At 51.0% G+C, this 21,319-nt stretch overlaps 1 pseudogene; it reads left to right on the top strand.

The window, feature by feature from the left end:
• Positions 1 to 668: 668 nt before the first annotated feature.
• Positions 669 to 21,319, top strand: part of LOC143695889 (uncharacterized) — a 64,686-nt pseudogene continuing 44,035 nt past the window's right edge.

The raw sequence follows: 21,319 nt of genomic DNA, 5'->3' as shown, positions 1-21,319 counted from the left end.
CTTTCCCACTCACCGAAGGAGGAGCTGCTCGGAATGCAGACATGAGGTGCCCTGCAATGGGAGAGGGAACATGAACCAGATGCTGTTAGGAGAAAAACTGCCAGTGCTGGGAAATGCCACGGAGCAAGGCAACCCCAAGAGAGCATTTTGCTTTCACTGCATCCCTCCAGGAGCCACAGTCCCTTCCCACAGCAAGCAAGAGAACAAGCACAAAATACTGGGCTGGGTCAGTTCTTGGCTGGAGCAGCAAAGGGAGGGAATTCCAGGCTCTGCTGGCACAGACTCCCTGCTTGAGGGAACAGAACCCCCCAGGGCTCATTGCAGATGCTGTGCACGCCCCGCTGGCTGCAGACACCCCCTTTTTCAGCTGCAGCTGCTGGCAGGAGCTCTCCCAAAGCAATGGTGTCTTCATGGCCATTTGGTTCCAAAGTCAACTCAGCTCCAGAGGAAGAACAGAAAGCACACAGCAAGCCCAAAGCCACAGATGCTGCACCGAGGGAAAACCTCAACTTACGTGCCAAGTGGGTTAAAAAATACCCCGAATAAGCCACAGAGTACAGAGTGCAAACTGCAGCAGCCACGTGCTGGATCATTTTGGCTGCGCTGCACACGCCTGCAGCCTGTAGCCCTGCAAGCACAGAAGGACAGGGCTGGGCTGGCTGCTGAGAATGCCTCGGGCAGGAGGATCCTCCGGCAGCGAGCCCAGAGCCACTCTGGGCACTGAGGCCTCCGTGTCCCACAGCAACGGGAACACCACGGGGACGTGGCGCTGTTCCTGTGACATCCCAGCAGCAGCTCACGCAGAAACCGCCTGGAAGGTTCTCCTGTGTCACAAAGGAGCACAAAGAACCCTCCCAGGGCACAGCCCATGGCCCAAAGGATGCAAGAGGAACTCAAAATGCAGCAAACAAGGACACCCCATAGCCCAGCCTGAACACTGAGGAGAACAAGGACAGGACCAGAGCAAAGGAAACGTGACCTTTAGTCACTGATAGTTCTGACTAAAAGCAGCAAGCCTTGGTCCATCTGGGATCTTTGTTCTAGTTCTAAAAACAAGCAAGGTCCTCCACTCTAAATACACAGAAGGCAGGAACTGGGGAGGAGGTGGGATTAGGAAGGAGGAGGAGGAGGAGGGAGAGAGGAAAAGGAGGAGTAGGAAGAGGAGGAGCAGGAGCAGGAACAGGAGGAACAGGAGGTTCCAGTGCCCCCTGTGGCCGCAGCCACGGGACCATCGCCCCCACCTCGTCCTGCAGCTCAGCGGGGAGGGGGAGGTCGTCCCAAATCTGTCGGGGGGTCCCTGAGAGGGTTTTTTATTGGGGTGTGTTTGGAGCTCGCAGATTGTGGAATTGACCCCAAATATCATCTGGTGTCTCTGGGAGGTTTTGTTTTCTCTGTGTGTGTAGGTTTGGATCTTGCAGGAGCCCAAAGCTGAGCCCCTTGGGGGGATCTTTGGGGGCCCACGTGGCCATTGCCCAGTATGGGCAGGGGAGGACATTGGTCCTGGGGACCCCCGGGAGAGCAGAGGAGGGGATCCCCTGGGACCCCCAGAGTGGGGAGAGCAGAGAGGGGCGATCCCAGAGCTGGGGGACCCCGGCAGACTGGAAAGGGGGGGAGCCTGGAGAGGAGGGACCCCTGGGATCCCTGGGATCTCAAAGTAGAGCATCAGGGGAGAAGGGCCCCCATGGACCCCCAAAAGGCCCTGGATCATCCCTGAGCAGGACGCCAGAGAATGGAGAAGCCCTGGAACCATTGGACCCCCATGATCCTAAGGAAAGGAAACCTCTGGAACCCCAAAAGTGGAGAGATCAGCAATAGGGAACTGCTGGGAGAGCTTTTTGGGGCTGAATCTTGACATTGTGGGGATTTTCATGGACACAAGACTCCTGCTGACTTCTAGAGATGGACCTGGCCAGGAGGAGCCTCTACTCCAAGGCGCTCCCACCTTGGTTTCCCCAAACCAGGGTCTGTCATTCCCAAGCTGTGGCCAGATGGAGGAGGAGGAAAAGCCCCAGAGATCCCGCACGAGGAGGGGCTGCAAACCCAGCCCAGGGAGGTGTGAGGAGGAAAGAGCCCCCCTGAGCCAGGAAGGCGGCCTGAGATCCGGGGCAGAGCTCAGAGCTGGTGGAGAAGCCTCATGGCAGGGAGAAGCCCCACAAATGCTTGGAATGTGGGAAGGGTTTCAGCTACAGCTCCACCCTGATGGAACACCTGAACATCCATACTGGGGAGAGGCCCTGGGAGTGTGGGGAATGTGGGAAGAGCTTCAGTGGGACCTCCGACCTCAGCAAGCACCACAAGATCCACACTGGGGAATGGCCCTAGGAGTGCTTGGAATGTCAGAAGAGCTTCAAATGGGATTCAGAGATCGTCACTCACCAGCACTTGCACAACAGGGAGAGGCCCTGTGAGTGTCCCGAGTGTGGGAAGAGCTTCGTGCGCTGCTGCAGCTCCATCCCCCATGGGAGGATCTGTGCTGGATGATCCCCAGTGACCCCCGTTGGGCAGAGCCCTGGTGACCCCTGTTCTGGGTGATCCCCGTTGGGTAGGGGGAAGGTGCTGGAGAGATTTCTTTCCCTTCTCCTTGTGCTGCTGTGATTTGGTTGGTAATAAATTCCCTCCCTGTGTCCAGGCTGGGTCTGTTGTGCCCGTGCTGGATTTGCTGAGGGATCTCTCCCGGTCCTTGTACTGACCCACGTCATTGTCGAAGTGCATGAACATTTGCTGGTTGTAGATGAACCTTACCTGTCCCCTGTTCCTGTACCAATAAACCCAGTTTGCTGCAGAGCATACACAGACGCATCCTGCTGACTTTGTCAGCTTTATAAAGCAGCCGTGAGCTCCGGGCTCCTGAGTGCCGGACGCTCCAAGGGCCTCGGCAGCGCCAGGATGCTCCAGACTGGGACAGCCAGGCAGGGCAGGAGGAATCCCTGCCCCTTTGCCCTCCCTGCTGCTCCATCTCCCAGCCCAGCATCGCTGCAGGACAGCCTCACTGCCAACGCCATCCTGCCAGGGATGGACTGGGGGGATCTCCTTCCCCTTCCCTCTGGCATGGAGGCAAATCCCATCTTCTCCTTGTCCACCCTCCTTCTTCTCCTCATTCTGTCCTACATCCATCTATGTTCCTTTCCCATCTCCTTCCTCTCCTCCTGCCTTTTCCTTTTCCCTTCTCCCTGTCTCTTCCTCTCCTTGTCCTTCCTCCCTCACGCACTGAGCTGCGGACAGAGACCAGGGAGAACAAATCCCTGCCACAGAACCTCGTGGAAGAGGCCATTTGGAACGGCTCCACAGGGCAGGAATCCAATGGGGAGGAAAAGCCCCAGAGATCCCACATGAGGAGGGGCTGCCAACCCAGCCTGGGGAGCTGTGAGGAGGTAAAAGCTTCCCTGTGCCGGGAAGGGTGTGGGGAATGTGAGAAGAGCTTCAGGCAGAGCTCAGCCTATTCCTGGTGCCTCCAAAAACGGCGGTGCCAGATGCAGAGATCCCCCTGCAGATCCATGGGGATGCAGAGATCCCCCTGCAGCCCCCAGAGCAGCCACGCTGGAGCACGGGGATGCCTGAGAGGAGGCTGTGCCCCCGTGGCCAGAGGGGCCCCGCTGGAGCAGCCTGTCCTGGCAGGACTGACCCCGGGGCACAGTGACCCACGCTGCAGCACTTGGAGGGGGGCTGTGCCCCGTGAGATGGACTCAGCTTGGAGAAGTTCCTGGAGAAGTCTCCGCTGGGAGAGAGCCCAGGGTGCAGCAGGGGAACGACTCCCGTCCCTGAGCAGAGGGAGAAGCCCCGGGGCATGAAGTGAGCACGGCCCCATTCCCTGTCTCCGGCACTGCCGGGGTAGGAGGTGCAGCTGGAAGGAGGGAGGCGTGGGGGAAGGCTGGATTTAAGGCTCTTCACTTACTTCTCATTATCCTGCTCTGAGTTTTTAGAGTTTTCTGTCAGAAATCTCTCCCCTCGCCCACTCATCCACAGGGCTGGGGCAGTTTTCCCTTTTTGGCGGAAATCAAAGCGATTCCCTGATGCTCCTAATTAGAGGTAGCAGTAGTGAGGCTCCGGGGCTTCTCGCTGACCGGAGCCACAGAAGCCGCAGTGCTTCGGGAAAGCCGTGGCGGGAGGTGCGTAGAAGTTTGTTTGTGTTTTCAGCTCAATCCCCCTCGGGCCCGGGCCCGTTCCAGGGCTGTTCCTCATCTCCGGCTCTGCCCTCACCCAGCCCGGGGGGCCCTGAGAGCGCGGGGCGAGGCTGTGCCGTGTGCAGAGCCCGCCCCTGGCTGCGATTGGGCGACGGTGCCGTCAGTCGCGGACGGCTGACCAATCCACTGAAATGTTCCTCATTTCAGGGATTGCTCAGCAGGAAGGTCAGGAGCTGGAGCTGTCTGGTTGGTTATTCCCAGGGCAGCTTGTAATCTAATGATGCCATTGAAATGAGAAATAGGTTCTGTGGCTCCTGACACGAATTGGTTTGGGTTCCCAGGGGCTGGTCCATGGTGTTATAGGATTTGTTCTGCTGGCCGTTCATCTTTTCTCCATTTTTGGCCGCGCTCTCCAGCAAGGACTGCATCAATTAATGCTTTTCTCTACTTAAATCATCAAATACTTGGATTCCCATCTGATTTCCCTGAACTTGTGGTAGCAAGAACATTTCAGTGCTCTAATACACCCTATATAACACAGACAGTGACAGCACATGCTGGAGTGGGCAGAGGGATGATTCCCCCCCATTTATTTATAGTGAAGTTTTCCCAACATTCTTCATTTGCTGTTTCCCTTTGCAGCTTCGCCCGTTTCTGTTGCAGGGTCAGATATCCTCACCCTGGGCTCTGCCTTGAGCTGTGCAAATTCCATCAGTGCAAGCAGGCAGAGCTTGGGGTGAGGGACAGAGGGAATCAGCCCAATTCCTGCCCCAGGCAAGAGACCCAGGTCCATTGTCCAGGCTTTGCCCAGCAGTGTTCATTTGCATTTCTAAAGCTCCTCTGCAGGCTGCCTGGAATGAAGCTTCTCTTCCAGAGCATGACTCTCATGCGCCCCACCCCAAAAGCCAGGGTTTGGGGTATTTTTAATTTTGGGGGTTTTTTTGAAGAGTGTTCTATTAACGGTTTGTGAGTTAAAGGGTCACCTTTAAAGCTCTTCTAAACGCAGCCTGGAGGTAAACACCCGAAAACGCGGACCAAAATTTTGCCATCTCCACCAGCCAGGCAAACACACACTGAAAAAGAATCCAAAGCAATAAAGATATTTTCTACTTCTTCTGCCGAGAATCAAAACTGATTCTCACCCCCAAACCTAACTGACAATATGAAAGTAGGATTATTTAGAAAAAACATTCTCATGGTGTAATCTTATTCTAGGCAGCCCAGAGTGTGGGTGTGAGTGAGCCCCAGAGTGGAATTGTGCCGTGGTGCTCCCCAGCAGCTGTGGCAGTGCAGGCCCAGCCAGCGCTGAAGCTGCAGCAGTGGCAGCAAGGCTTGGCCGCAGTGGCTGGAGGTGCCAGGGGAGGGTGGCCAGGATTTCCGAGGGTTTGAGCAGAGGATCTGTGGGCAGGCCCAGGGGCTTGGCCCGCTGTGGAGCCCTGGCTGCTGCTGCGTTGCCTTCAGGGCAGGCTCAGTGGGGGCTCCCATGGTCCTGCTGCAGGCGGGAAGTGCAAATCTCCGGGGCTTCAGAGCCCCTGAGGCCAGGCTGAGGGGTCCCCCCGTGTTCAGCTGTGCTGGCGGCTGTTTCTGGCCTCAGGGACACTTGGCATGGGCCCCTTGGCCACCAGTGGTGCTGCTTTGCACTCCTTAGGCAGGAGCCGATGTCCTGGCTGGGTGTTGGCAACAGCAAAGTCCCAGGGCAGGCTCTGTGCCAGCCCAGCTTCCTGTGGGAGAATATACCTTGATCTCTGCTCCAGTGCTTGCTGAAGCAGTCAGAATTGCTTTTGCCGCCCTGTTAGGTGCCATGGTGTCAGCAGAAGATATTGAAGCCTTCCTGCTCAGGGCAATTCAGTGCCAGGCTCTTACAAGCACCCACAGCTCCTTGGGTTGAGCTGAGCATGGGGCGGTGACCTGCGCTTTGTCTGATTCCCCTTCCTTCCCTCCCCTGGAACAGGCTGTTGCTTTTAGACACCACTTGTCCTGGTTGCTTCAGAGTACTTTGGAGAGGCTCCAGATCTAATTTTCCCTCTTTCCCTGGGGCTGCCCACACTTCAGGGTTCACTTCAGCATAGGCCTGGCCAGACATTTGACACAGAGGTACAACAGAACTGGCCTCTATATCACCTTTTATAATATTAATTTGTGTTCCAAATTTAGCGATCAAATCCCTTCCCAGTAAATCATGATAGCAATTAGGAGCAAATAAAACTTCATGCATTTTAAATCCATCTCCCACATCTACTAATAGTGGTTGAATAAAACTATACAGCTTTCCCACTTATGCCATGAATAATCAAAGACATTTTTGGCATTTCTCCCTCCCTTAGGTCTAAGATTCAGAGTGGATTGAGAGGCCCCTGTGTCCATCTGAAAATGCCTCCTCTCAATGCAGACCCACCTGAATGTTCTCAAGGGCTCCAGTGTGGAGGGTCCCTGGTGTGATGGGAGCTGTGACAGCCCTGCCAATCCATGTCCATCACGGGGTGGACTTGCTCGTCCTGCAGGTGCTGCTGTCTGTGCTTGCAGTGTCCTTGTGCCCTGCAGCTGGAGCCCTGATTCCTTGCCAGGGGCTGTTTGGGTGGGCTGTCCCCTGCCGAGGAGGGCAATGCCTCTGCCGGGTGCTTGTGACCGAGCCCGTGCCCTGGGTGCTGGGGCCCCCTTGGGCCCTGGGGTTGATCCCTCAGGGGCTGTAGGAACTCTGCCCTGGCCTTTGCCTTCAGCTTGGCCTTTTGCTGCTTCCTTCTTGCATTCACCTGCTGTGCCTTTGTGCCCAAGTGCTGCAGGGCCTTCTTCTTCCCCTCCTGCAGCCCCCCTCAGTGCCTGTGGGTGTTTGTCTTGCTTTACAAGACAGGTGTCTGCTTGGGAAGGCAGAAAAAGCCTCTCTAGGAATGGAGAATGCAAACCCCCTCCCTCTTAAGTTTTAAAATAGTGAAATCAAGGGTCTCTCAGGCAAAGCTATGGGAATAGGAATACCAGTTCTTTACTAGTGTGTATAATAAAGCAAACAAACAACCACAGCTCCGGCAGTGACAACAAACAGAGCCCGGAGCCAGTCCCGGCCTTTCGGCTGCGGCGCTTTCCCCTTGGGTGCAGTTCCGGGCACGGCCGGCAGGGGCGCTGGTGGCTCCCGCGGGGCAGGGCAGCGCATCCCTGCCATGGGAACCTCTCTTAACGGAAATAGAGCAATCCCTTCATCTAACTCTTTCACTTTTTTACCTTCTATGGCCTTTCTCCCGTGTTTTGAGAAAGAATTTGGAGAGGGCTGCCTTTTAACTGAGCTCCTAGTGTTTAGATAAGGTGCTTCCTGTAGAGAGAGAGTTTTCCTGAACAGCTGGAGCTGTGATTACCAAGGGGATGTCACTCAGAGCAGGCCGGGGTCAGGGGAGGATATCCCGCCGAGGCTCGGTGGGAGTGTGGGCAGGGTCTGCTGCCGGAATCGCCAGAGGGGGATCTTCCCATGGAGACTGAGCCGGAGCGTGGGCAGCCCCCACATGGCTTATGGCGGCTGATCCGGCAGCTCCCGGCAGAGAAAAGGCAGGTGGGAGACCCCGGCAGCAGCAGCGGCGGTGCCCAGCGCAGCTGGCACGGGCAGGGCAGCCGGGGATGGGATGGCTGGGACCCGCCCTCGGTGCGGTCGGCGCGGTGACCTCGGCCCACGCGGCAGGACAGAGCAACCCCCATCTTCCCCAGCATGGCCGGCAGAGCGGCCGCGGGCCGGGCAGTGGGAGCAGGGCACACAAATTCACCGCCAGCGCCGGGGCAGGTGGAGCTGCCCTGGGCAGTGAGCCCGCACCTGGGATGGAAACCGGGGCAGGCGGAGCTGAGGCGGGCAGCGAGCCGGGACCCGGGACAGGCGCCTCGGCCGCGAACGGAGGGGGCAAGAGCTGCAGAGGATCCCACTCTCTTTCTGACTTTTCCTCTTGTTCCCCTCCCCTTTCATTTCCCCTTGTTCTCTTCCTGTTTTGTCTCGGGTGTTTCTCATGCTTTAAAGATTTTTATTCTCCTAAAATCTCCTGTCTAACCTATGGCATATTCTCTTTCTTCTAGATTAAACGGGTTTTTTTACAAATAAATCCAGAACCTAACAAATCTAAACTTCTGCTTAGATACTTTGAAATGGTCGACGAGCTAACTCACGACCTCCTAATGTTGTTTTTCTCATCACCTTTTTATTTATCCTTTGGCAATTTAAGCATCTTTCAGTTTCTTGCTTTGCTACTCCAAAAATCCCAGTGAACCCATAGTTCCTTAGAAAATGATCACACAAAGCTTGAGTACCCCAGTGGGTTTTCTGATGCATGTCTTCTAATATTTTCCTAGTAAGCACATTTTATTAAGTAATTGTCTTCCATCAAGAAGTTTCCATTTCCCTGATTTATCTTGTTCACTTCCTGTCTTGTTTAATTCTTTTTTCTCGGCTTCCCTAAACTTTGGAATTTCCAGTTTTTCCTCGTTTGGAGTTAATATTAACATAACTCACTCAGCTCCACTTTCTGCTGCATCCTTGGCTTTGTCATCTGCCAAATTATTTCCTCTTATTTCTGGGGTCTTTCCCTTTTGGGGTTCCTTAATATGTACTATAGCTATGTCTTTTAGGTAATTTTAATGCCTCTAAAACCTCTGAAATAAGTTCCTCATGTACTAAACCTTTTCCTCTTGAATTAAGTAATCTTTTTCCTTTCCAAATTTTTAAAGGTATGTACTACGCTAAAGGCATACCTTCAATCAGTATATATGGTTCCTTTATTTTGTGTTAAATATTCTAGTGCTCTTTTTAAAGTATATAATTCACGAGTTTGAGCTTACTAGTTTAAGGTTAATTTCCCTTTTTCCATGGTTTGCATGTTGTTCCCATCAACTACTACATACCCTGTACTTTCTCCTTTTGCAAGGAGTTGTATCTCTGTTACCTAACATAACTGCCAAAGGCCTATTTTGGGGTATCTCTGCTAGTATGCTTGTATTCCCTCTTTTTTTTTCTTTTTTTTTCCCTGTAATCCAACTTACTGGTTTTCTGTCTCATTTTTCAAGATCTTATCTATTCATCATCTGCCTCTGTTTTTCACTTTCACTAACAACCTAAATACCACTTTTCTTTCAACTACACACTTAAAAATAAAAAACCTTTTTCTCACACTACTTTCAGTGCAATCCACCTCCCTCCAAGGAGATATAGTGAGGTTTAAAATACACAATCTACATTACATATACTTTCATTTGTCTACATTCACTCGCTTCTATTTCTCATTCACTTCCACACATTCTTTCACACGCTCAGGACACAAAGTGGATCCCTGTTGACAGAGAATCGCGGGTCCCTGTGGCCCCCTCCCCTTGGCGTTGGCCTCTGGGTCTCAGTATCTCCCGGCCTCCTGGGAGGGCCCTGACTCTGCTGCCTCCGGTGCCCGTTCACCTGTGAGGCTGATTTGTGTCACTCACACTCTTCAGCTACGGCCCCCTCACAGGCCCGGGGGGAGAATGGCCCGTTTGCAGTCACACACATGCTCTGCCACAGCCCCCACCCACCCAAGGGACAATGGCTTATTTGTGGGTCACACACACCTCTTTCCACAGCCCCCCCTTCCCACCTGCCCGGGAAGCTGAGGCTGATTTTGTGTGTGACTCACTCTCACACACAAACAAGACAACAATAAGGTCCCTTTTACTTTCACATCACCTATTACAAGTTTAGGTGTTTCCGGTCAGTCCCGGTGCTATTGGATTTTCCTCAACCCAGCTGTGTTGTCCAACCCCAGGTGCTCTTGGGTGTAGGAGCGTCGGGGGGTAGGACGGTCGGGACGGACGGAGACGAGAGATCTCTGCAGCCAGGCCCTGGAACTTGCGGTTTATTGCAAAGGGCCCGGGTGCAGGGCCCTGCTTGGAGCTGCCAGGCACAGCTCAGAGCAGGCCCGAGAGAAGAGAGGGGTAGAGAGGATGAGAGGGTGAGAGAGTAAAACGTAAGAGAGCAAAAGCGTAAGAGAGTAAGGTTCCCATTACAACACAATAAATCTTCTTTTGTGTCGAATGTTCTATTTCTCACCAGCCAATCTAGTACAAGATGCATGTCCTATATCATTTACATACAGCCTATAAGAATCATTACATTACCACACTGTGTTACATTTTAAACCGTAAAAACTCCTCTTTGGACCCCTTCTGCCAAGATGGCAGGATCTGCTCTGACCCTTGGATCTGTCTGCAAGCAGAGGGAATTGTTCCATCAAAAGGGGATTACCTTCAGTTGGGCCACACCACTGTTTTCCAGTTGTTCAGTAACTGAGGTATCTCAAAGCTGGCTTTGATTTCAATCTTGCTTATAGTTTCTATATTGTCAAAATCTTTTGCCAGACAATCATATTTATAAGGCTTTCCTGTTTCATCTTCCCCAACACTTGGGCATTTTTTTATTTCTCAATCCACCTGTGTTGTCCAATCCCAGATGCTCTTGAGCATATTCTCAATCTGGCAGAATTTTGCTTAACCCTGAATGCTCTTGGAATATTAATCCCTCAACCCAGCAGGTTTTAATTCTGGATGATCTTGGGCACTCTTATCTCTCAACCCAGCAGGTTTTTAGGAGCCCCTTTTGTCCCATTTCCTAGTGGATTGGGCTAGGAAACTCCTCTGCTCCCTTCCTCCGAGGGGTCCAGCCCCTCTCTGAGACCCAGTCCCAGTTACCCCGGGGGATTCTCTCACTCCTTTTAACATTCACTTTGTCTCTTTACTGGCCACTTACCGCGGAAAGTCAGAAACGCAGCATGGGAGACTCCAGCACTCACTTGGCAGGTCTGGCACAACCAGCCCGCCTCTCATTCACTCACATTCATCCCCCCTGAGAAATACTTACCAATCCCTTTTCCTTCCCATGTTCTTCGTGTACATTACTACTCTTAGGGGGCCAATTGCCATGGTTGTAGGGAGCCTTTTTCCCTTGTCTTTGTTTTATTGTCTCCTTTTGTCCACCATAACCTGTGTCTGTCGGTCACCCGAGGGCAAACAGAGCGAGGCTGCCGAAGAGGGCAGGGGGCACCTTCCCCACTCTGACTCTCCTGAAGCACTGGCAGTGAGGTGTTGGTAAACATCCTCTGCTACCATAATTGTGAAAAACGCCAATCACTTGTTTTTAAAATTTTTAAGGTTTAATAGTAATAAAATGGTTATAAAAATAGTAATACAATTAGAGTAATAAAAATTTGGACAATTAGGATTTAGGACAATACAAGACAATGGAAACAAAGAGTTACAAACGGCTCGGGTACCTTTTCCTGGGCAAAGTAAGCCCAAAAAAGGACACATGTAAATAGAGGATTAACTGTGAAAAACCATAGCCCATTGCATATTTGTACATCTCATATGTGATACATAAATTCCATTCCAACAAAGGATTCTGTCTGGTCAGTGTCAGCTTCTTCCTCTTCATCCTGATGGCATCTTCAGGGCTGAGCAAGGCAGGAACAAGTTCATTTCTTCTGATAATTGAGCAATAAAATATTCTTCTCTGAAAGATTTAGGTGTCCTGTGTCTGCTATCTGGTGTGAGTCCTCATTCCTTTTTTAAAAAACTATCCCACATACATAGTTTCTATTTTAACATTATGTTATAACCTAAAACTACATTTAACACACTACTTAAAAAAATTGTTACAGCATAACTTCCTAACATAACATGTATAATACTCATTTTAATGTTTGTGAAAAGCCAATCATAGACATTTTTCACACGGGCTCTGTCAGCAGCAGTGGAAAGAGCAGCCTAAGAGCAGCGGCTCCAATTGCCTTCCTCCAAAAACCTGAGAGAGGGACAGAAAACTGAGAGAGGGCCAGCAACTGTGCCCAGCCCCGACCCCCAGCCTGAATCCTCCGGCATCTCTGCACCCTTCCCCCGTCCCCCCCCCCCCCCCGCTCCTGGGAAAACTCCCAAAAAAACAGAGGTCCCAAGCACCCAGCAATCAGCTCTCATCAGCAACTCAACCCTAGCCCTAACCTTCTGACAGCTGCTAAGTTTTCTGCAAAATCATTCATTTCTCCAAGGACCCAAACCAAATCCTTAGAAGAAAATCTGGATCCTTCCATGTACAATCTGTATTTCCCAGGTGTTCCTTGCTCCTCGTCCCTGTGCTCAGGGTGCCCTCCCCAGCCCGTATCCCAGAGCCGGTCCCTGTCCTGCCGCAGTGTCCAAAGGCGCCCCCCGGCGGGCAGGGCCGGCAGCTCCACGGGGCCGGGCAGCGGCCGGGGCGTCCCGCAGCCTCCTGGGGGCCGGGGGCCACTGCCGGCCCTGCCCGGGGCTGGTGGGGTCAGGCAGCGCCCGGCGCTGAGCCCCGGCTGCCCCACAGCCCCGGCCCGGCCCCGCAGCTCCCCCCAGGCCCCCAGCCCGTGCTCCCGGTCCCGCACCTCTGCGCCCGCTGCTGCCGCTGCCCCCCACAGAGAAACCCCCTGAAACCCTGACCTCCTTGTTTTCCTCTCCTGGAAACCGGGGATACAAATGATCAGCTGGCAAATGTTGAGGATAAGACCCTGCTGAAAAACATCCCAGTCCTCAGTATTTTTCTCTTCCTTCTCTTTTCCAGCATCCTTTTCCTTCCCACAAAGATTCCTTTTGCAGCTTTTTGCCTTAAGCATATTGCTGCACACTCCCCCTCACCCAGTCCCTTTGCAGCACACCAACACCATCCATGCCCTGTTCTCCAAATGCGAGGGGAATTTGGGGAGGTGGGAGTGGGGCAGCGCCAAGGCCGGGCCCCCTCGCGCTGTCCTGGCGGGAGCGGCTGCAGTGGGGACCAAGTGCGGGCGGGAGCGGCCGGGAGCCCAGCGCTGCCCCAGCCCGACCTGCCCCAGCTCCATCCCTGCCCCTGCCGTGGGATGCTGTGGGTCTGGGGGCAAGAGGGAGCCGGCAGCGGGTGCTGGGCCTGGGGCAGGAGGAGAAGGGAAGGAGAAGCAGGGTTGAGGAACAAAAGGGTCAAACGATGCCCGTGGGAGGAGAAGGTGGGATTGTGCAGGAGAAGGAGGAATAGCAGGAGGAAGAGGAGTGTGAGGAAGAGTGGGGACACCGGAGGAGGAACAGGAAGAGGAAGCAGCACAAGGTTCCACCTCTCCCTGTATCTGCAGCCTCTGACCCCAGCCCCAGGAGCGTTGCCCCCCCCACATGCAGCAGGTGACAGGGGATTGGGATCCACAATTTTCCCGGGGGTGAATCTTGGTGTTTCTGAGCTTTCTTGGGCTAATTGTTGGTGCTTTGTTTTTTTGTGGGGGCTGAATCTTTATATTTGGAGGGGGCTTTTGCTGAATCTTGATGTTTGGGAAGTTATTGATCTGTGTCTTGATGTTTGGAGGACTTTTGTGCTGAATTGTGGTGTTTTGGAGGTTCTTAGAGACACAAGATGCCCAATGACCTAATGAGATGAACTTGGGCAAGGAGGAACTCCCAGTCCAAGGCACTCTCATCTTGTTTTTTTCTCCAAACCAGGATTTTTCATTCCTAGGGCGTGTCTGGATGGAGGAGGAGGAAAAGCCCTGGAGATTCCGCACAAGGAGGGGCTGCAAACCCAGCCCAGGGAGCTGCAGGGAGGAAAGAGCCCCCCCTGAGCCAGGAAGGCGGCCAGAGATCCAGCCAGAGCTCAGAGCTGGTGGAGAAGCCTCATGGCAGGGAGAAGCCCCACAAGTGCTTGGAATGTGGGAAGGGTTTTAGTCGGAGCTTAGATCTGATCCAGCACCAGGTGATCCACACTGGGGAGCAGCCCTATGAGTGTGAGGAATGTGGGAAGCGTTTCAGCTGGAGCTCCAGCCTCAGGCAGCACCAGGTGATCCACACTGGGGAGAGGCCCTTTGAGTGTGGGGAATGTGGGAAGAGCTTCAGCCACAACTCTGTCCTGATCCAACACCAGAGGATCCACACTGGGCAAAAGCCCTTTGAGTGTGGGGAATGTGGGAAGAGCTTCAGGCAGAGGGGGAGCCTGATGCAGCACAAGATGATCCACACTGGAGACCGGCCTTATGAATGTGGGGAATGTGGGATGAGCTTCTGCCAGAAGGGGAGCCTGATGCAACACCACAGGATCCACACTGGGGGAAAGCCCTGTGAGTGTGTGGAATGTGGGAAGAGCTTTAGATACAGCTCTGGCCTGAGGAAACATTAGAGGATCCACACTGGGGAAAAACCCTATGAGTGTGGGGAGTGTGGGAAGAGCTTCAGCATCAAGTGCCAGCTGACGCAACACCAGAAGATCCACACTGGGGAAAAGCCCTACAAGTGTGGGGAATGTGGGAGGAGCTTCAGAGGAAGCTCAGCATTGATTCGGCACCAGGTCATCCACACGGGGGAACGGCCCTACACCTGCTTGGAATGTGGGAAGAGCTATGGGTGGCACTTTGACCTGAGAAAACACCAGGGCACCCACACTGGGGAGAGGCCCTACGAGTGTCCCCAATGTGGGAAGAGGTTTCACAGGAGCTCCGATCTTCTCAAACATCAGCGGAGTCACACCGAGGAGAGGCCCTTCCGCTGCCCCAACTGTGGGAAGGGCTTCAAGCAAAACTCCACCTTCACCCTGCACCGGCGCATCCACACCGGGGAGAGGCCCTACGAGTGTGGGGAGTGTGGGATGAGATTCTCATTGAGCTCAACTTTCACCCAACACCAACGGAGGCGCCACTAAGGGAAGCCCTGTGAGTGCCCCGAGTGTGGGAAGAGCTTTGTGCGCTGCTCCAGCTCCATCCCCCATGAGAGGATCCGCATCGGATGATCCCCAGTGACCCCCATTGGGCAGAGCCCTGATGATCCGTGGTCCTGGTGATCCAAGTTGGAAGGCATCTGGCTGGGGGGCTCCACATCTTCCTGGTTCTCTGAGGGTACCTAGATAAACCCAGAGGCAGGAACCTCCATCAGGATGCAGGCCTACAATGGGAATTCCTTGGGAAGAGCAGATTTGTTGAATTTCAATCCCATAAAATCTTTTGCATTCAATCCTATCTTCTGGTGACATCAAGGAGTACTGAATGGTCCCTGAGGTATATTCTGGGTTGACTATTTGGTGCTTGTATCCCCAGTCTGTTCTGTTTATGCTGAATAATAAGTTTTACACCTTCAAGACCTGTCCTGAGAGTGAAGGGGTAGAGAAGCAGCATGCAGTTTGTTTTCAGAAACTGCACTTGCTCCTCCACATTCCTGCTCTGGGACTGTGTTGTCTGCGGATGGACAGACAGCGGGACAGAGCTCTCCTTTGCTTTTAGTTAGTTTTAGCTAGCTGAACCAAACAAGTTCCTGAACTGTGGTGTTTTTTTCCCTTTTCTTTGGACCTGTTTAAACCTGCTCTGGCCTGAACACCAGAAGAGCACGGGCAGCTCACACCTGTGGCCCACCGGGCCGGGCCTGGGCCGCGGCATTTCCAGCACCAGAGGGACTGATAAGGGACTGAGTGAGCTGAGCTACAGCCCACAGAGGGACTTGGTGAGTTTGTCTCTCTTTTAGAGCAGCAAGAGGTTTTACTGTTTTGTTATCTTTATTGAAAGATAAAAATATCCATTCCAGAATATGCAGTTGATCTTCCCAGTTATCACTTCATTGACACGGTATTCCACACGGTATTTAATGGTCCTTCAAAATAAACACTTGAACACCAACATAGGTATCTAATCTGTTAACAAATGTGTGTGCTAAGGCTAATTCAATTTCTTCTAGGGTCTTTGCTGCTGGGGTCAGTTGCCTCTCATCAGTAGAGGAGGTGGTGCCTGACAGCAAATCATGCAATAGTTGCATCTGATGATTAGTTATGCCTAAATATGATCTAATCCAACCTATTAAACCAACCAATTTCTGTACATCAGTAGCAGTTTTAACATCAATGTCTAACTTCACAGGTTGAGGCATAACTTGAGTGCTAGTCACTAACATACCAGTATTTCCAAGGCATGTGTTCCTGCACTTTCTCTGGGGCAATGATCAGACCAAAAGCTTTCAAATTTGTTACAGCACATTGTTTAAGAGCTGATAACTGTTGTTTGTTATCAGATGCCAACAAGATATCATCCATGTAATGATAACAGTAGCAGTTATTAAATTGCTTCTGCACTTTTGACAAGACCTGTGCCACAAACCATTAACAAATAGTTGGCGAATTTTTATGTCTTGGGGAAGTACCCTCCATTGATATCTTTTATTGGGTTCAGGGTTCAGCATGATTATGGAAGGCAGAGTAAAAGCACATTTTTCTTTGTCTTGCCCAGCCAATGGAATAGTGAAGAAACAATCTTTCAGATCAATGACAACTATTTGCCATTCCTGTGGAATCATTGTAGGTGTAGGAAGGCCTGGTTGTAAAGCTCCCATTGTTGCCATTACAGCATTTATCTGCCGTAAATCATGTAAAAGTCTCCATTTTCCCGATTTCTTTTTTATTACAAAAACAGGGGTATTCCAGGAATATTTCAATATTTCCTGCTTGAAATTGTTCTGTGACAAATTCTTGCAGGGCAGTAAGCTTTTCGCTAGTAAGGGGCCACTGGTCAACCCAGACAGGTTTATCTGTCAAGCATATCAAGGCTACAACTGGACATTGCCCTGCATCACAGTGGCCCCCGTTAAAAATCTGTAGTAATTTTGACACCCCATTGAGATAAACAATGTCGTCCCCACAAACTTTGAGGAGCATCGGCAACATAGGGTCTGATGTTAGCTTGTTGGCCATCAGGATGTTTCACATTAATTACAATGGCTGACAGGCCACCTGTTGTAGCACCACCCAACTCCAGAAGTCCAAAACTTGCATGAGTGAGAGGCCACGATTGAGGCCAGCAAAGTCACGAGAGTATTGTGACATCTGCTCCAGTGTCAATCAAGCCTGTTACTGATATGGTTCCTGGATGACATCCACTGGTGGTGAGGATGCATGTCTTTTCTGAATGGTTCTCCGTAACTTTCTCAGCCCAGAACACTTGAGGTATCCCTGTTGATCCAAAACTTCCTGTGCCACGACTTCGGTCCACTGTATTTGGAACAGAACTCACAATAGGTACGAGTTGAGCAATGCAAGTTCCTTTCTGAATAGTGACAGGAGGGTCACAAATGGGTACCATAGCATGAATCTGTCCTAAATAATTAGCATCAATAAGTCCTAGATGCACATGAATACCTCTAAGTGTAGTTCTTGATCTTCCCATCAAAAACGCACTCAATCCCCATCCTATTGGACCATAGGCATCGAGGGGCACTTTGCACATTTCTTTTGTCAGAATGGTTACTGTGTCAGCGGTGGGTATATCAATCCCTGCAGACCCACTTGTTGCCCCTGAGTATTGTTCACAAATGTTTAGCTTTGCAGTGCTGGGGAGGCCCATATTTGCTGCTGTAGTTGTTGGGGTATTTGTTTTCACACATGCCCATTCGCGCTCTTCTTCCTGTTTCCCTGCAACAGCTGACCATTTGCATGATATTTACTCCTGCATTGTTTAGCATAGTGCCCAAATTTAGCACAATGGTTGCACATAACGTTGCTGCTTGCATTTGATTTAGATGTTATTTTCTGGGCGTTACACTGTGCCATTACTTGCCCTTGCTGTCCACAATTATAGCATTTTGATGAAGGTCTTAGAATTGCAGCAAGAGCTGCTATTTTATGGTCTACTGAACCAACTTTCAAGCAAGCAGTCATCATTTGAGGCAATGTGGGTTCTCCAGATAAAGTGTCAATAATCTTTCTGCAGCCTGAGTTTGCATTTTCTTTAGCCAAATGTATACAGAATTTGTGTCGCAAAGATTCATCATCTACCTGTTTTTCAATAGCTGCAGCAAGCTCTTCCACAAATTGCGAAAATGGTTTTCTCATCCCTTGTTGTATAGTATCATATCTCTGTTTTGGAGCTGCCATTTCCATTGATTTAATTAAAGCACTCGTGCCAATTTGCTGAGCTTGTGCCAAAATTGAAGGATCCCACCTTGCCTGTGAATCTGGGCTAGCAAAAGGCCCAGTGCCCAGTAGGGCATCAACACCCACAGCATGATGAGGGTCGTGTTGAGGCAACTGCATATTTGTTACAGCTGTCTGCTCAGCCACTCGCCTCCAAGTTTCTTGAAATACACCGTATTGTACTGGCTGGAATGAAATAGTAGCAATATGCATGATGTCATAAGGTGCAAGCATATCTGCATTAATTACACATATTAATTGCATTACCTCTGAGGAATTAATGCCATACTGAGCCACTTTGGATTGGAGATCTTGCACAACCTTCCAGACAAAGACGTGATGACTGTCATCCTGCCCTGTTCCAGGAGCTGCTTTAAAACCTGGAAAAGCCATAGGGTTATCACAGGCAACATTTGCATTAGCACTGTTCTCCTGAGGTACTCTTGGAGCACCTAATCTTTCTATCATGTTCCAATTCTTTTCTTCAGCTGCTTTCTTCCTAACAAATTCCCAAAACTCCTGAGTGTCCAGGTTTAGAGCAAATTTGGGAGAGAATCCCCCAAAGGAGCTCCAGTAGGAAAGCAGATCCAATCTGCTCTTCTCCCCCCAACTGGTCTGGGAGAAAATACCTCCTTGGAGAAAGGTGGAAAAAACCTGTCTATTAAACAACAAAACCTTAACAATATCAAACAATAAAATCTCTTGCCACTCCAAAAGAGATGACAAACTGAGAAAGTCCCTCCCCGGGTTGCGGCTCAGCTCACTCTGTCTCTGATCAGTCCCTCCGGTGCTGGAAATGTTGCAGGCCAGGCCCGGCCTGGTGGGCCACAGATGCAGCTCCCCTGGGTGTTCAGTCCAGAGCAGGTTTCAAGAGCTCCAAGGAAAAGGGAAAAAAACAAAAGTCCCCACAGTAGGGAACTTCTTTGCCTCAGCTAGCTAAAACTAACTAAAAGCCAAAGAGCTCTGTCCCACTGTCTGTCCATCCGCAGACAACAACAGTCCAGGGGCAGAAATGTGGAGGAGTGAGTACGGTGTCTGAAAAAAACCTGCTGCTTCTTCTCTCCTGCTGCTTCACTCTCTGGAACACTCTTAAAGGTGCAAAACTTATTATTCAACATAATATAAGGTGCAAAACTTATTATTCAACATAACATAATTGGGGATAAAAGCATCATATAGTCAACCCAGGACACTGAGGCTCTCAAGGAAGCCCAGTTACTTGACGTGGGGGCAAAGTCCATGGGGCAGTAGGGCTACAGCTATTAGAAGGTGAATTGTCAACAGTTCCCTGCCCCAACTCAGATGTTACTGCGGGCAACTCATCACTTGATTCGCTGTCACTCTCACTGTCAGGTAACGGAGGACACGACCTTGGAGATTGTTCAGGCAGCTCAGAGGGGAGCAAAGGGGCAGATGGCTGGGCTAGAGCAGAGGGAAGCAGGGGGGCAGAAGACTGGGTTTCTCTCTCTGCTAAAGACATTTCAGCTACCTGGGGCAGTGGTGTGGTGTATACAGGCACCATCAGGAGCTGCTGCGCAGCTGTGACATAAAGAGGTTTAGGAGTCTGAGAAGGAGATACTATGGCAGTTTTCCCAGAAGCTTTGGCAGCTTTCCCAGAAGCTTTGGCATCCAGTCCAGAAGCTCTGGCAGCTTTCCTGGAAGCTTTGGTAGCCTGCCTGGTAACTTGCATGGCACCTGCACCTTCTTCAAGGATAGATTCACCAAGTTCCCCATCAGAGGCCCCCTCTGCCTCATCCCCCTTATCAATTTCTGTTATCCACACTGATTCTTCATCTGCATCCTGCTCTGTTTGTTCTCGCTCTGTTTTCCATTCCTTTAATGCCTCAAAAAGCAATCCCCAGGTAACAGCTAGATCAACAACAGTTTTATCTCCCACTCAGATGACTTCCCACAGTCTGTCCCCGACTTTTTCCCATGCTTTAACACCAAATGCTGTGTCGGGATCAGTGCCAAAATCCTGTGATTTAGCCCACAGCAATATACTACGAAGGGCATAGTCTGAAGTATTAATTCCCTTATTTCTTAACAAAACTTTCCATGTAGCCAAAACAGTCTCTTCTTCATTAGATAAATTATTTCCCATTATTACTAGTTGGTGGCTCACCTACTTCCAGGTGTCTTGATAGGAGAAAATCAGGTCTGGGCTTCCCTGTGGCTTCCACCCGCCATTCTCAGCTGCACCAACGCCGCCTCCCCCACTACGTCCCAGTGAGTCATGGCTGCCAGTCTCTAGGAGCCCGTATGGGTCCAGATCAAGTATGTTCTTAAGGGTGTTGAATCACATCAGGGTCACCAGATGTCGCTTTCAAGGCAGTCATGACACAAGGCAGAGAGCACAAGCAGTCTCAGATGGCAACTCTTTATTATCGAATATGGCTGACCTTTTATACACTTTCTAATTGTTTATATTTCTTCTACCCTAACTATTGGCCACCATAAATCAACATAACATCATTGGTAATAAGTTACAGTGACTTCAACTGACTTTCTAAAAATACTTCATCCAGCTGCAAAGTTCTTATCTTTCTTCAATTCCTCACTTCTCTTGGTCTCCTTAGTTACAGCCTTGGAGAGAATCCTTATCAACTTCTTGCTTCTTACCTTTCTTCTCACTCCTTTAGCTAACAGGCCCGCTGTTGGCCCCTTCCACACAAAGGCATTTGCTATACCAGCCCCCACAGTAAGGTTCATTAGTAAGGGTTGCCCTATGCTGAAGGCACACAGGTGGTTACATGCCTCTATCATTTACAGCAGGGTGGGCTCCTCCTTAGACAAGGACTTCAGAAGTTTTTTACAATTCTCATTAGCATTTTCAGCAGCTAATTTTGAAAGCAACACCTCTCTGGCAATGTCATTCTCAATTTGTCTTTTTAGAGCTTGTTTCAAGCAGCCATTGAATTGCATATAAGGCTCCGCCAGTCCTTGCTTTACATAAGTAAATACTTTTTGGGGGGCTCACAGCATCAGGAACCTTTAAAAATGTGCTATGCACAGCTTCAGTAATACCCTCAAGGGCCTCACTAGGAATGTGGGTTTGCCCAACAGGGTCTGAGTGGTTTCCTTCTCCGGCCAGGTGGTCAATCATGAGGGCTGCAATATTCAGGTTTGCATGTCCCACAAATTTCAGGCCCCATGCAGTCATCAAGTGCCCTCCATCCTCCTCCTCGGATGAGAGTAGGGATTCTGAAGACCCGGATTCCAGTCCTGAGTCTGAGGATCACTGGGCCAAGCTGCAGAGGGAAGCCACTGGGAGGGCTCAGAGCTCACCAAAAAGATTGTGGGC

The sequence above is a fragment of the Agelaius phoeniceus genome, chromosome 27 (assembly GCF_051311805.1).
Source record: "Agelaius phoeniceus isolate bAgePho1 chromosome 27, bAgePho1.hap1, whole genome shotgun sequence".
In the NCBI taxonomy this organism is placed as follows: Eukaryota; Metazoa; Chordata; class Aves; order Passeriformes; family Icteridae; genus Agelaius; species Agelaius phoeniceus.
Note: the sequence above shows the minus strand (reverse complement) of the source record. Positions and strands in the feature narration are given on the sequence as shown.